This window comes from Mus caroli, chromosome 2, assembly GCF_900094665.2.
Source record: "Mus caroli chromosome 2, CAROLI_EIJ_v1.1, whole genome shotgun sequence".
Taxonomy (NCBI): Eukaryota; Metazoa; Chordata; class Mammalia; order Rodentia; family Muridae; genus Mus; species Mus caroli.
The window spans coordinates 85,072,761-85,084,873 of NC_034571.1; the positions used below are offsets into that span (position 1 = coordinate 85,072,761).

At 40.9% G+C, this 12,113-nt stretch overlaps 1 protein-coding gene across 8 annotated transcripts in view; it reads left to right on the top strand.

Annotated features, from left to right (window-relative positions):
- The window catches only part of Celf1 (CUGBP Elav-like family member 1), a 78,710-nt gene that overhangs the window by 6,825 nt on the left and 59,772 nt on the right, over window positions 1–12,113 (top strand). For 2 of the 8 annotated variants that reach the window (XM_021154734.1, XM_021154717.2), the window contains exon 2: window positions 7,140–7,192. The exons of the other annotated variants lie outside the window; for them this stretch is intronic. The gene's annotated coding sequence lies outside the window, so the exon portion shown is untranslated. The remainder of the gene's footprint in view (window positions 1–7,139; window positions 7,193–12,113) is intronic. 8 annotated transcript variants of the gene reach the window in all.

Sequence of the window (12,113 nt, forward strand, 5' to 3'; positions counted from 1 at the left end):
CTGGAACTCACTTTGTAGACCAGACTGGCCTCGAACTCAGAAATTCGCCTGCCTCTGCCTCCCAAGTGCTGGGATAATGTTTCCTTTTTAAATTGTAGAATCCTTAATGTAGAAGCTTAATGGTTTGAAAAAGTGGTGTGTCTTGCATGGGATACAGCTTGAGAGGAAAGTCGTGATGGCCTGACATGCAGTATTTATAAATTGTTATCACCATTGTGACCTCTTTTCCCATCTTTAAAGATACTGTAGTTGGAGAGATAGCTTGGGTTAAGAGCACTTGCTGTTCTTCCAGTGAACCCAGTTTCAGTTTGCAGTACCCATGTGTTAGCTCACAACTGTCTGTAACTCCAGTTCCAAGGTATCTGACACTCTTAGCCTTTGTGGGTCAGCACATGTGGTGTACCTGTGTATGTAGAGGTAAAACACACACACACACACACACACACACACCCATAAAGATAATAACTGTGAACTTAATGCCAAAATTAACTTATGACTTGAGCAGTGTTGGTAATTTCCTCTGTTATAGTACTGTACTGTTTTTCTAAATGTTTTTATTTTTTGAGAATTTTACACAATATATGTCTTAGGGTTACTGTTGTTTTAGTGTAGAAATACCACCTAAAGCAACTTGGGCAGGAAAGGGTTTTTTGACTTCCACTTCTACATTGTAGTTCATCATTGGAAATCAAGACAGGAATTCAGACAGGGCAGGAATCTGCAGGTAGGAGCTGATGCTGAGGACATGAGGGGCATGCTGCCTCATGGCTTGCTTTGCCTGCCTGCCTGCCTGCCTCCTTCCTTCCTTTTTTTTTTTTTGGAGACAGGGTTTTTTTGTGTAGACCAGGCTGGCTTCGAAGTCAGAAATCCGCCTGCCTCTATCTCCCAAGTGCTGGAATTAAAGGCATGTGCCACCACTGCCTGGCAAAGGTTGTTTTCTTGATGAGATTTTTACACTTATCTAATAATTGTTTTTTTTTTTTATCTTTGTCCTAAAACTGTCTGTTAGAATTCCTTAAACAACATTTTCTTTTCTCCCTCTCCTTTAAAATGAAATTTTATTCATGTGTATATGTGTCTTTGTCTGCCAGTATTAGCAGGGGCCAGAGAGGGCATTGGATCTACTGAGCTGACTGACATGGGATTTGAACTAGCATCATCTAGAAAAGCAACCAGTGCTCTTAACTGCTGAGCCATCTCTCCTGAGACATCCCTTGTTTAGGAGGAAGTCTCTCATTCATGTAGCCTAAGTCCAATTTTGTCTGTGGCCAATGATGACTTTGAACTCTTGATCTTCATGGCTGAGCCCTTCAAATGTTGACACATACACTTGATAACCTTTTCTTGGCTTTTTAAAAACTTTATTTTGTGTGTGTCTACATTTGCTTGCAGCCGGGCGTGGTTTCGCACGCCTTTAATCCCAGCACTCGGGAGGCAGAGGCAGGCGGATTTCTGAGTTCGAGGCCAGCCTGGTCTACAAAGTGAGTTCCAGGACAGCCAGGGCTATACAGAGAAACCCTATCTCAAAAAACAAAAACAAAACAAAACCCATTTGTTTGCATGTGTGCCATGTCTTGAACAAAGAGAACCGAGGGCAACTTATGGTAGTTGGTTTTTTTCTTCCATCTTTACATGGAGTTTGGAAGTCAAATTCAGCTCATTAGACTTGTGTAGTGGCAGCTAGTTCTTCTACCTTTTTAAAAGTTGGGTAGGGAATAGTGGTGTAGTTTTTAATCCCAGTACTTGGGAGGCAGAGACAGGCAGATCTCTTGTTTGAGACTAGCTTGTTTACAAAGTAAGTTCCAGGATAACCAGGGCTACATAGTGAGACCCTGTCTTGAAAAACAAAACAAAACCAACCCTTTATTTTAGGAAGCTGAGAGTTCCAGGCCTGTAGGCTATATAGCAACATTGGCTGAAGAACATTATCACCAACTGCCCTACCCTTTCCTCTCCCCCATAAAAACAAACACTTGACTCTGAGCTAGAGAGTGAATGTTAAATTTTCTCTAAGCGAAAGGATACATAGGTGGTATTTTTTCTTCTCACTAAACATGATTTTACAATGCATCCTGGTCTGGTCCAGGCTAGCCCTGAACTTTGAAGCCTTGTGCTTTAGCGTACCAAGGGTTGGTTGTTACAGACGTACTTCTGTTCTTGGAGGATTTCTAACTTGTATACAGAGGGCTTGAATTTCATAGAAACTTTTCCTTTCAGAAATTGAGAAAGCCAGCCGGGCGTGGTGGTGCACGCCTTTAATCCCAGCACTCAGGAGGCAGAGGCAGGCGGATTTCTGAGTTCGAGGCCAGCCTGGTCTACAAAGTGAGTTCCAGGACAGCCAGGGCTATACAGAGAAACCCTGTCTCGAAAAACCAAAAAAAAAAAAAAAAAAAAATTGAGAAAGCCTATTGAAAGGACATGATGAAAATATATTTCATTCCATGATTTAAAGCATTTTAACTTTAAATTTAGATGTAAAGTTTTGTGACTTAATTCTGTGTGATATCAAATCAAGGACTTTGTGCCTAACCTTTCAAGAAAAGGACAAAAGTTTTCCGAGCTTCTGATTTTTGTTTTTTCTTTCCCTACACTTAGAATACATAGTAGCAAATGTTGAAGAGTGGTTTAGTTTAGTGGTTATATTGAAGTTAAAGATATAATTGATTAGAATGTGCTTCTTTGGTATATGTTCAGTCTACCCACTAATTTGTGTCATTGATGTTCATCTCTAATAAAGCTATGAAGCTGACTAATTTTTTTCTCCCCAGCTTTGTTTGTTTTGTTTTTGAGAGGTTGTCTCTGTAGTTCTGGCTGACCTGCTGGCGTGCAACTAGCAATATGGTCTATGTTTCCTCAAACTCAGAGATCTGCCTGCTTCTGCCTCAGGAGTTCTGGGATTAAGGTGTACACCACCACTCCAAGCCCAGCTTTCAGAGCTGTTAAGTTTGGGTGGGTAGGTAGGTCTGTCTGTCTGTCTTATCTTTTTATTGATTCTCTGAGTTTAACATTATGCACCCCAGTCCAACTCATCTGATAACCCCTCAAATCTGCCCTTGCTACCTCCCCACTCAAAAGAAAATAAAAATAAACAAAAAACCAAAGCGTAGAAAACACCTTGTTATAGAAGCTGAATGTCATAGTATGTACCACAGTACACCCCTCTGTCCACACATTGGCTTGCAAATGTTCATTTCAATGAGTCATTGGTCTGGTTCAGAGTCTCTGACTTCTGTGACACCATCAGTATCAGATGCTCACCAGTGGTTCTCCTGCTCATGCTGTGTCATGGAGATCCTGCAGTTTTGGATTAGTAAGACCAGCCCTTTCACATGCTCCAATGGGTCACAGATGAGGTGGATTTTGGGGTGGGCCAATCCAAAGCCCTGGATGTGGGCTTAGGAGGTAGGTAGCTGAGCTGGTCAGCTGAGGGTGGGGTGGGGGAGGGGTGCCGCCTTACTCCACTCTTGCCTCCAGAGCCAGCACTGCTGCCCAGTTGAAGCATTGGGCCCTCTCTCCCCTCTCCCAAGTGCTGCAGTGGGCAAGAGGCTAGGGCAGTCCAAGGACTCACTCACTGTCAGGGCTGGCACATCTGTTTTCCTTATCAGGGTCAGCTCCACTGTGTTGCCCCAGTGAGGTGCAGGGCTAACTCTCCCAGCTATAGCAGGTGGCAAGAAGGATGAGGGCATCACTTCCAAACCCACCCTCTCATGCTTGCCACTCACCAGCTGCAGTACTTGGGGTCCTGTACCTTGCCTGGGCAGCACAGAAGAGGTGGTCCTCGTGGAGGGGGTGCAGGTGAGCCTGCCCTACCATTCATGTGCTCTGAGGTGGTATGGGCATAGGGGTAATGCTACTCCCAGACCCCTGCCTCCACGCACCACCCTCACACCACCGGAGGCAGTTGGGTGAGCTGGCTCAGAGAGCATAAGCTGTCTGCTGAGCTGTTCAGTTTTTAGTGTTAGGCCTTTAATTTTGTAATGTTAGGCCTTTAATTTTGTAAGGTCCTTTTTTTTGAGTTATGTAACATTGCTATTCTTCAGCAAAAGAATCTCCAGGTTAGGAACTGTTGCAAGTTTATCTTTTTTATCTTTGTTCTTTAACTTTTTTGTTTCCTGTGTGGTGGGAGCAAATTCTAGCAGAAACTAGGGGAATGTGATACTTGGTGAGAATGTGGGGCAACTAATAGTCTATTCTGAGTAGACCTTTTTTGTTTTGGACCTGATCTTATTTGGTTATATGTTAAAGTTTTCTATTATATATGTCTGTCCTTTTTTTTTTTTTTTTTGAGACAGTGTTTCTAGACCAGACTGGCTTTGAAATCAGAGATCCCACCTGCCTTTGCCTACCAAGTGCTTGATTAAAGGTGTGTGTCCCTACCACTGGGCTGGAACAGATTGTAGAGGCTTTTCCCAGTTTCTTTGTGTGGGGGACATTCTTTTCCACTAATCTCCTGCCCCACACACTGTAGTCACCTAGCTCAGCGGTTCTCTCCTGGGCCAGTATTGTCTGTCGTGGTGATGCTGCTGCTGACTTCTGTGTTTGGTTGGAGTGGGCTATTACTGTGGAGAAACCATGTGCTGTTTATTAGCTGTTTGCCTTACTCTGACTGCCATCTGAGCAGGAGACTTGTAGGGACTAAGGAGCAGAAGGATAACATGATAGTGGTGACTACTTGAAATATTTAACCATTTGATATTGTTAGCTAGCTGATGATTTCTTTCTAAAGAATATCTACTGGTTATGGAATTAGAGTCACTTCAAGCTGTATGAGAGGCTTTCTTCAAGGATATTTTACTAGGAGCTATTTATCTGGTAAAAGATTGTTAGGTCTCCATTTCTTTTATGTGGTAGTGAGGGGAACAGGGTCGTGGCTATATGTATGGTAGACTAGTCTGTATATTCCTGAGTTAATTTCCCAGGCCCTCCCTTGTTTTGGAACAGGGTCTTACTGAGTTTCCCAGCTTGGCCTTGAACTCTTGATCCTTCTTTCTCAGTCTTCTAGGATTTCACACTTGGGCCATCAAGCCTTGCTAGGTCCCTATTATCTTAGGTAGTTAAGAGAGGTAAGCATCACATTTTGTTTCTCTGTGTAGCCCTGGCTGGCCTGGAACTTGCTCTGTAGACCAGCCTGGCCTCAAACTCTTGAGATCAGATTGCTTCTACCTGAGTTGTTGGGATTAAAGAGGACCTCCACCAGGCTGTCAGCATTGCATTTTGTATTTAGCGGTGTTCTTCGGCTTTTCCCTGCTCCTACCTAATTCAATTCTTATTTGCCTTAAAACATTTTAAAGCTGGGCAGTGGTGGGGCTATACAGAGAAACCCTGTCTCAAAAAAAACAAAACAAACCAAAACCAAAACAAAACAGAAATAAAACAGTTTTTAAAGGGGATTTTACAAATTCATTTTTTTTTTTTTATGCCAGGCATGGTGACACATACCTTTAATCCCAGTATTTGGGATACCAAGGCTCTATGATTTCAAGGCCAGCCTAGTCTCCATAGCAAGTTACAGACCAGCCAGAGTTACATGGTGAGAGCCCTTCTCAAAAAAGAGAATAGTAACAGTAACAGTTTATTGCATGTGGGGGCAGGGTGTTGCACAGCCATAGTGTGTACATGTGCAGGTCTAAAGACATCTTGGTATAGTGGGTTCTCCTTCCACCCTGTGGCATCTGAGGAATGAACTCTTGTTCATTCCTGTAATAGCTTTATGCTATGAGTTCATGTTTTATTAATGATACCTTCATTTAAGTAAATTTTTAAGTGTTTTGAGGAACAAATCACCCTATGTTTATTGTATTTTTTATATCTTTGTAGGAGCCCTGGTCATGCGATTGGTTAGTGTGTAACATTTATATGTTATCTTTTAGTACAGGCTTTCAGGCATCAAGGCAGGCCATGAAGTCAGGGTCCTCTCACCTTTTCCCCTTCCCATCACTGGGATAATAGAACTGAGTTATGACTTGAGGCCTCCCTTCAGGTTTTTGTTTGTTTTGTTTTGTTTGACAGAAAATTTTCTTGTGTAGCCCTGGGTGTCCTGCAACTCCCTCTGTAGACAGACAAATCTGTCTCTGTCTCTGCCTCTGCATCCTGACTTATTGGGGTTGAAGGTGAGCACCACTACTGCCCACCCTTAATGTTTTTTTTATAACTTTATTTATTATTTATTTATGCATACATGACTGACAAAATAGTATTGTATCCTGATAGGAAATTTAATGAACCATTATTTTGCAAAGTTTTTGTGAGACATGGGACTTGTTTTCATTTTTTGTTAAGTAACTTATTTAAAATTGCTTATTTTTTCTTTTCCTTTTTTTTTTTTCTTTTGAGCCAGGGTTTCTCTGTGAAGTTCCTGTTGTCCTGGCCTCAGCCTCCTGAGTACTAGGAGTAAAGGCGTGTGGCCCACTTTATTTATTTATTTTTTCCTCTTAAAAAATGCTAATGGGCTTGAGTGGAACACAGTAATGTAGGTTGAATGTCACTTGAGACTTTAAATAAAGGGTGCCGATGAGTGGCTGTGTGCCCAGTCGCTGGAGTCTATCTGGTGTGGACTCAGTAATTTCATGAATTATCTGTAATGGCAATATAGCACAGTGTTGTTTTTCTTTTTGAGAAATGTTAATGAAGCAAAGAAGAAAGCTATGAATACGACACTTTAGCATTTCTGATTTGTTTGTTTTTATTTCATTAATCATTTGAGTTTTAGTAAGTAGACAGACTATACCAGAGAAATGTGGAAATTTGCGGGGGGGGGGGGGGTNGGTTTTTTGAGACAGGGTTTCTCTGTATTGCCCTAGCTGTCCTGGAACTCACTTTGTAGACCAGGCTGGCCTCTCAGAAATCCGCCTGCCTCTGCCTTCCCAGTGCTGGGATTAAAGGCATGCGCCATTACTGCTCTGCTGAATCTTCTTTTTTGTTTCTAGATTGTGTGCTATTAAACTGATGTAGCAAACTGATGTCCTCTAAGCTTGTATCCACTTTCAAGTTTCTGAGAATTCATGAGATGATACTTTATTATATATTCATTTTCTTGTTTTTATTGTATGCTGTTTCTTTTTAATAGCTCCTGGATATATTTTCAAGGGCAATTAAAAAACAGCTTACAGACCTCTTTACTAAATTAATTTGGGTTATAGATGGAGTTGGGAGACTAGAAACAGAACCTGTGACCAGCTACAGCAGAATTTAGGTGAGTAAATGACCCCAAGTGGATTCTGAACTGCTTTCTTGATGCCTAATTCCTACCTTTTAGCTGATGTAATTTCCTTTGAACCATTTTCTCCCCTTTTAGCTTGTAAATTTGAGATTGTTGTTTTGCTTTATAAGATAAAGGTGCTTTGTTTTGTTTTCAGCGTATCTTACTAACATTTATATTTAGACTCTAAAATTACTACTATTTGAGATCAATGATAGGCTTTTATGGACACAAGGATATTTCTTGAGCTTTTCAAGATATATTTCTAGCTTTCATGTCTTTGTAGCTTTGATATTAAAGATCATTGCTATGAAATCAGGTGCTATTTTAAATTATTATTGTAATTTTTTTGTTTTTGTTTTTTGTTTTGTTTTTCGAGACAGGGTTTCTCTGTATTGCCCTGGCTGTCCTGGAACTCACTCTGTAGATCAGGCTGGCCTCAAACTCAGAAATCCGCCTGCCTCTGCCTCCCGAGTGCTGGGATTAAAGGTGTGTGCCACCATGCCTGGCTAGCCTGTTTTCTTTTTAAACACACACACACACACACACACACACACACACACACACACAGGTGTTTTGCTTACATATATGACTTTGCACCTCACACATACCTGGTATCTTTAGAGGCTAGAAAAGGGCACTGGATCTTCTAGAAACTAGAGTTATAGACTATTGTTTGTTGATGTGTGGGTGCTGGAAATTAAATCTGGGTCCTCTGGAAGCCAGTGCTTTTAGCTGCTGAGCCATTTTTTTTCCACCCTAGAGCTATGGCTCAGTGTTGAATGTTTGATGTTCTTGCAGGGACCCAAATTCAACTCCTAGCAATCACAAGGTGGTTTAGATCTCAATAACTTCAGTTCTAGGGAGTCCTATGCTGCCTTTTGACTTCTGCAGACACCAGAGGTCTGCAGACAGCACACCTGTTGCGGACATACATGCATGTAGGCAAGATACTCATATAAATTAAATAAATATAAATGATAAGTGAGTGAATGATCTGGGACTGTACCTCTGATAGAGTGTGTGCCTATCTATAGGTTCAATTCCCAATATGACAAAAACTAAAACAAGAACCTAAAAAAGGGAATCTTCTGGGAGCTAAATGGCCCTGTACATTGGTGGAGAGTGGTAGTTACCTCTTAAAACACAAATCCTGGGATTATATGCACCACCAGTATCTGACAGGCTGAAAGGTTCCTAAAATCATGTAAGGAAGCTAAAGTTTCTTGAAGTTGCTTATAGTTGAATAGTTGAAACTATTGTTTATTTTTTGAGTCAAGAGTTTCTCTGTGCAGCTCTGCTTGTCCTGAACTCATTTTGTAGACTAGGATGGCCTCGAAGTCAGAGATCTGCCTGCCTCTGCCTCCCAAGTGCTGCGATTAAAGGCGTGCGCCACTACTGCTTAGCTGAACTTTAAACTCTCATAATGCCAACACTTACATAACATAGACACCGTGTGAAAGGAAATGGAAACACAAATTGTTGAAAATGTCAATTTACTTTCATTTCATTTTTTGGAGGGGGGTTTGAGGGAATTAGGTTAGGGTCTTGTGATATAGCCTAGGTCAGCCTCAAGCTGGAAATAATTCTAAATCAGCCTTTTAGTGCTAGAATTACATTACCAGTGTGTGATACTATAACCTGTTTGTTTTTATGAACAGAGGAAAAGGATTGAGTCTTAAAAATCTGAGTCTTTCAAGTAAGAGCTAATGATAATTTTCAGTATTTATTTAGAATTGTATGCTGTGTGGTAGTACTTCTTAAAAGCAGTGTACTAAAGAAAAGTAGATCAGTATCCTGAATTTTGAGATCCGAGAACATCAAAAAATGCTTTCACGAAAGAAAAAAGCTTGCTGGATCCACCCCCAGGAATCCTAGTGAGTCTCCATGGCAACAACCTCCTTGCTTACAACTTGTCACTGTGTAGCTGTCACTGGGGTTCAAAGAAAAGCCAGTATCAAGAACTGTGTGGCATTAGCTACTGATAAAATGCTGTTGCACATTTGCAATGTACTAGAAATAGAAAAGAAAGTTTAAGGTTTTAATTTCTTTGTTCTGTTAACTAGAAGCTTTAAAAAAAGCTGCCTAATTATGGTAAGGTGCATCAGTGGGAAGTGGGTGGGTGACGGAGGAGGTTAGGAATCTTAAGAGAATTTTCTTTCCTTTCAGTTTGCAACTGAGGGGAATGAAATGCTGTACTTAAGTTCATACAGAGGCAGAGGCAGGATTTTACCCCAGGCCTTTAACATTCCCTTCTCTCTGTTCTGTGCTTTTTGTAAGTAAGAGAAATTATATTTCTATTCCTTATTTTAAGCATGTACCTGTAGACACACATGCATGATGGTTGTCAGTGTGGAGGTCAGAGGACAACTTGGGGAGAGTTAATTCTTTCCTTCAACCATGTGGCTTCTGTGTTAGGTTGCCAGGCTTACTTGCAAGGTCCTTCACCCACTGAGCCATCTTGTTGGGCTTACTGCTGGAGCTCTAAGAGAAGTCACTTTTTGTGAATTTTCCATTTAAAGATAGATGCTTGTTTTGTTTTGTTTTGTTTTTCTCTGTAGATAAGAGTAATTCTCTTTCTCTTTTTAAATTAGGGTAGTTTATCTCTACTTTAGTCATGCTTGTCAGTCATGAGAAGACAGATAATTCTGTAAAGGAATTATGTCATGCCCAAGCTCTAGAAGTTTGAAAAGATAATACCATACTTGGAATAAGCCAGTCCTTTAATGAGTAGGAAGGAATATGTGATAATAAATGTTATATTAAGCTTAATGTACTTTTTAAAAGGTAGCTAATAAGATGACTGTGAGCTAAAGAGCTCTACTCCCTAAAAAAAGCCTTCAGTATTTTGTTTCCTTTTGTTTTCTTGAGTCAGTTTGATGTTGTCTAGTCTGTCTTCAAACTTAACTATGTAGTAGATGTGGGCCTTAATTCCTTTTCCTGCTGTCCTATCCTCTGAAATTATAGGCTTATGTTATCTGTTCTGACTTCCTCCCACTCCCACCTCATCTTTCTCACAATGTAGGTCACTCTCTCTCTCTTTAGTCTGGAATTCCCTGTGTGGACCAGCCTTGAACTCCCAAGACCTACCTGCCTCTGCCTCCTGAGTGCTGGGACTCAGGCGTTTGCCACCACACCTGGATTTGAAATATATTTAGAGTCAGAAACCGATCAGGCAAGTTGTTCTGTGGGTTTTTTTTCCCCCCGAGACAGGGTTTCTTTGTGTAGCCCTGGCTGTCCTGGAACTCACTTTGTAGACCAGGCTGGCCTCAAACTCAGAAATCCGCCTGCCTCTGCCTCCCGAGTGCTGGGATTAAAGGCGTGCACCACCACGCCTGCCTGTTCTGTGTTTTTATAGCCTGCTTAGGTGTTTTCATCTTTGTTTAAAGATGGGTACATTTAGGCTGGATATGCTGTTATATGCCTGAAATTCTAGTACATGGAATGCTGAGGCAGGAGGATAAGGAATTGGAGGCCAGCTCCAGCTACATAGGAAGTTTGAGGCCAGCCTGACATATGTGAAAACCCCCTAAGGGATACAAAAATTAAAGTAGGTACACTTGTTTATTTTTTTAAAAAAAGGTTAGAGGACAATTTATTTATTTATTTATTTTTTAAAGATTTATTTATTTATTATATGTAAGTACACTGTAGCTGTCTTCAGACACACCAGAAGAGGGAGTCAGATCTTGTTACAGATGGTTGTGAGCCACCATGTGGTTGCTGGGATTTGAACTAAGGACCTTTGGAAGAGCAGTCGGGTGCTCTTACCTGCTGAGCCATCTCACCAGCCCCTAGAGGACAATTTAAATCAGGTAATTATTACTTAGAATTGTTGACTGAGGTAGGGTCTTTAGGTCCAGTTTTGATTGTCACATCATTCATTATGCAAGTCATCTAAGACCCGGATGGATCAGTGAGTGTTTCAGCTTTAATCCATGCCTCTTGTTTAAAGCATCTTGGGAAGGAACATTAGGTAAATAGTTCAAAGTTTACTGAAAAACAAAGTGAAAATGCAGTTGCCAGTCTTGCTGTCTTCAATAGAATAGAGAGCACTGTAATTAAAATGTAGCAAGGCTAGGAGTGTATCCAGTGGTTATAAGGTTTATCTAGCATACAGAGGTCCCGGGTTGGTCTAGTAGTACTATAAAAAAAGAAAGAAAAGGTGATTATTAATCAAGAATCTTGTTTATGTAGCCCAGGCTAGCCTAGCCTCTAAATTTAGGATTCTCCTCTGTGTCTTTGAGTACTGACTGGGGTTATAGGTGTGTGTCAACAAACCCAGCTCTGAAGTTTTATGGATCTCTTTGATCCAGGTTGTCATCTTCTAACTTTGGCTCACTGGGACAGTCACAGTGCAGCTCAGATAAACCTCGGACTTTTAGGAGCCTCCTGCTTCTGCTGATGCATTCTCAGGTTTGGCTTGTTATCATTGTTTTTATTTTTTGAGATAGGGTGTCTTGTAACCTAAGCTTTATGCTTTTTATGCAACTGGGGCAGACCTTGAACTCCTGACATGTTTTCCTCTCCCAAGTGCTGAGATTATACGTAAGTGCCACCACTCTTGGTGTTTTAAAATTTTAAGATTTTGGAAGTTGAGGAACACAGCACTAGTCTTGTGTTCAAGGAAATTGATACTTTGTTAGAAGCAGTTGTGAGTCTTAAAACCTAGTCTTCTCCTAAAGTGTTCCTTTCCCTAACTCTAAAATATCATTAGTCTTATTTGACCAATGAATTTTCTTTTGGATACAAGATCTCCCCAGTAAGCTGGACTGGAACTGTCTACCTCGTTTTATTACATTTATTTATTTGTATGGATATGTAAGTGTAAGTGTGTGAGTGCCAATGGAGACAGATGACAACTTAAAAGAGAGAGTTTTGTCCTTCTACTATGTCGTAACTTGGGATCTTATTC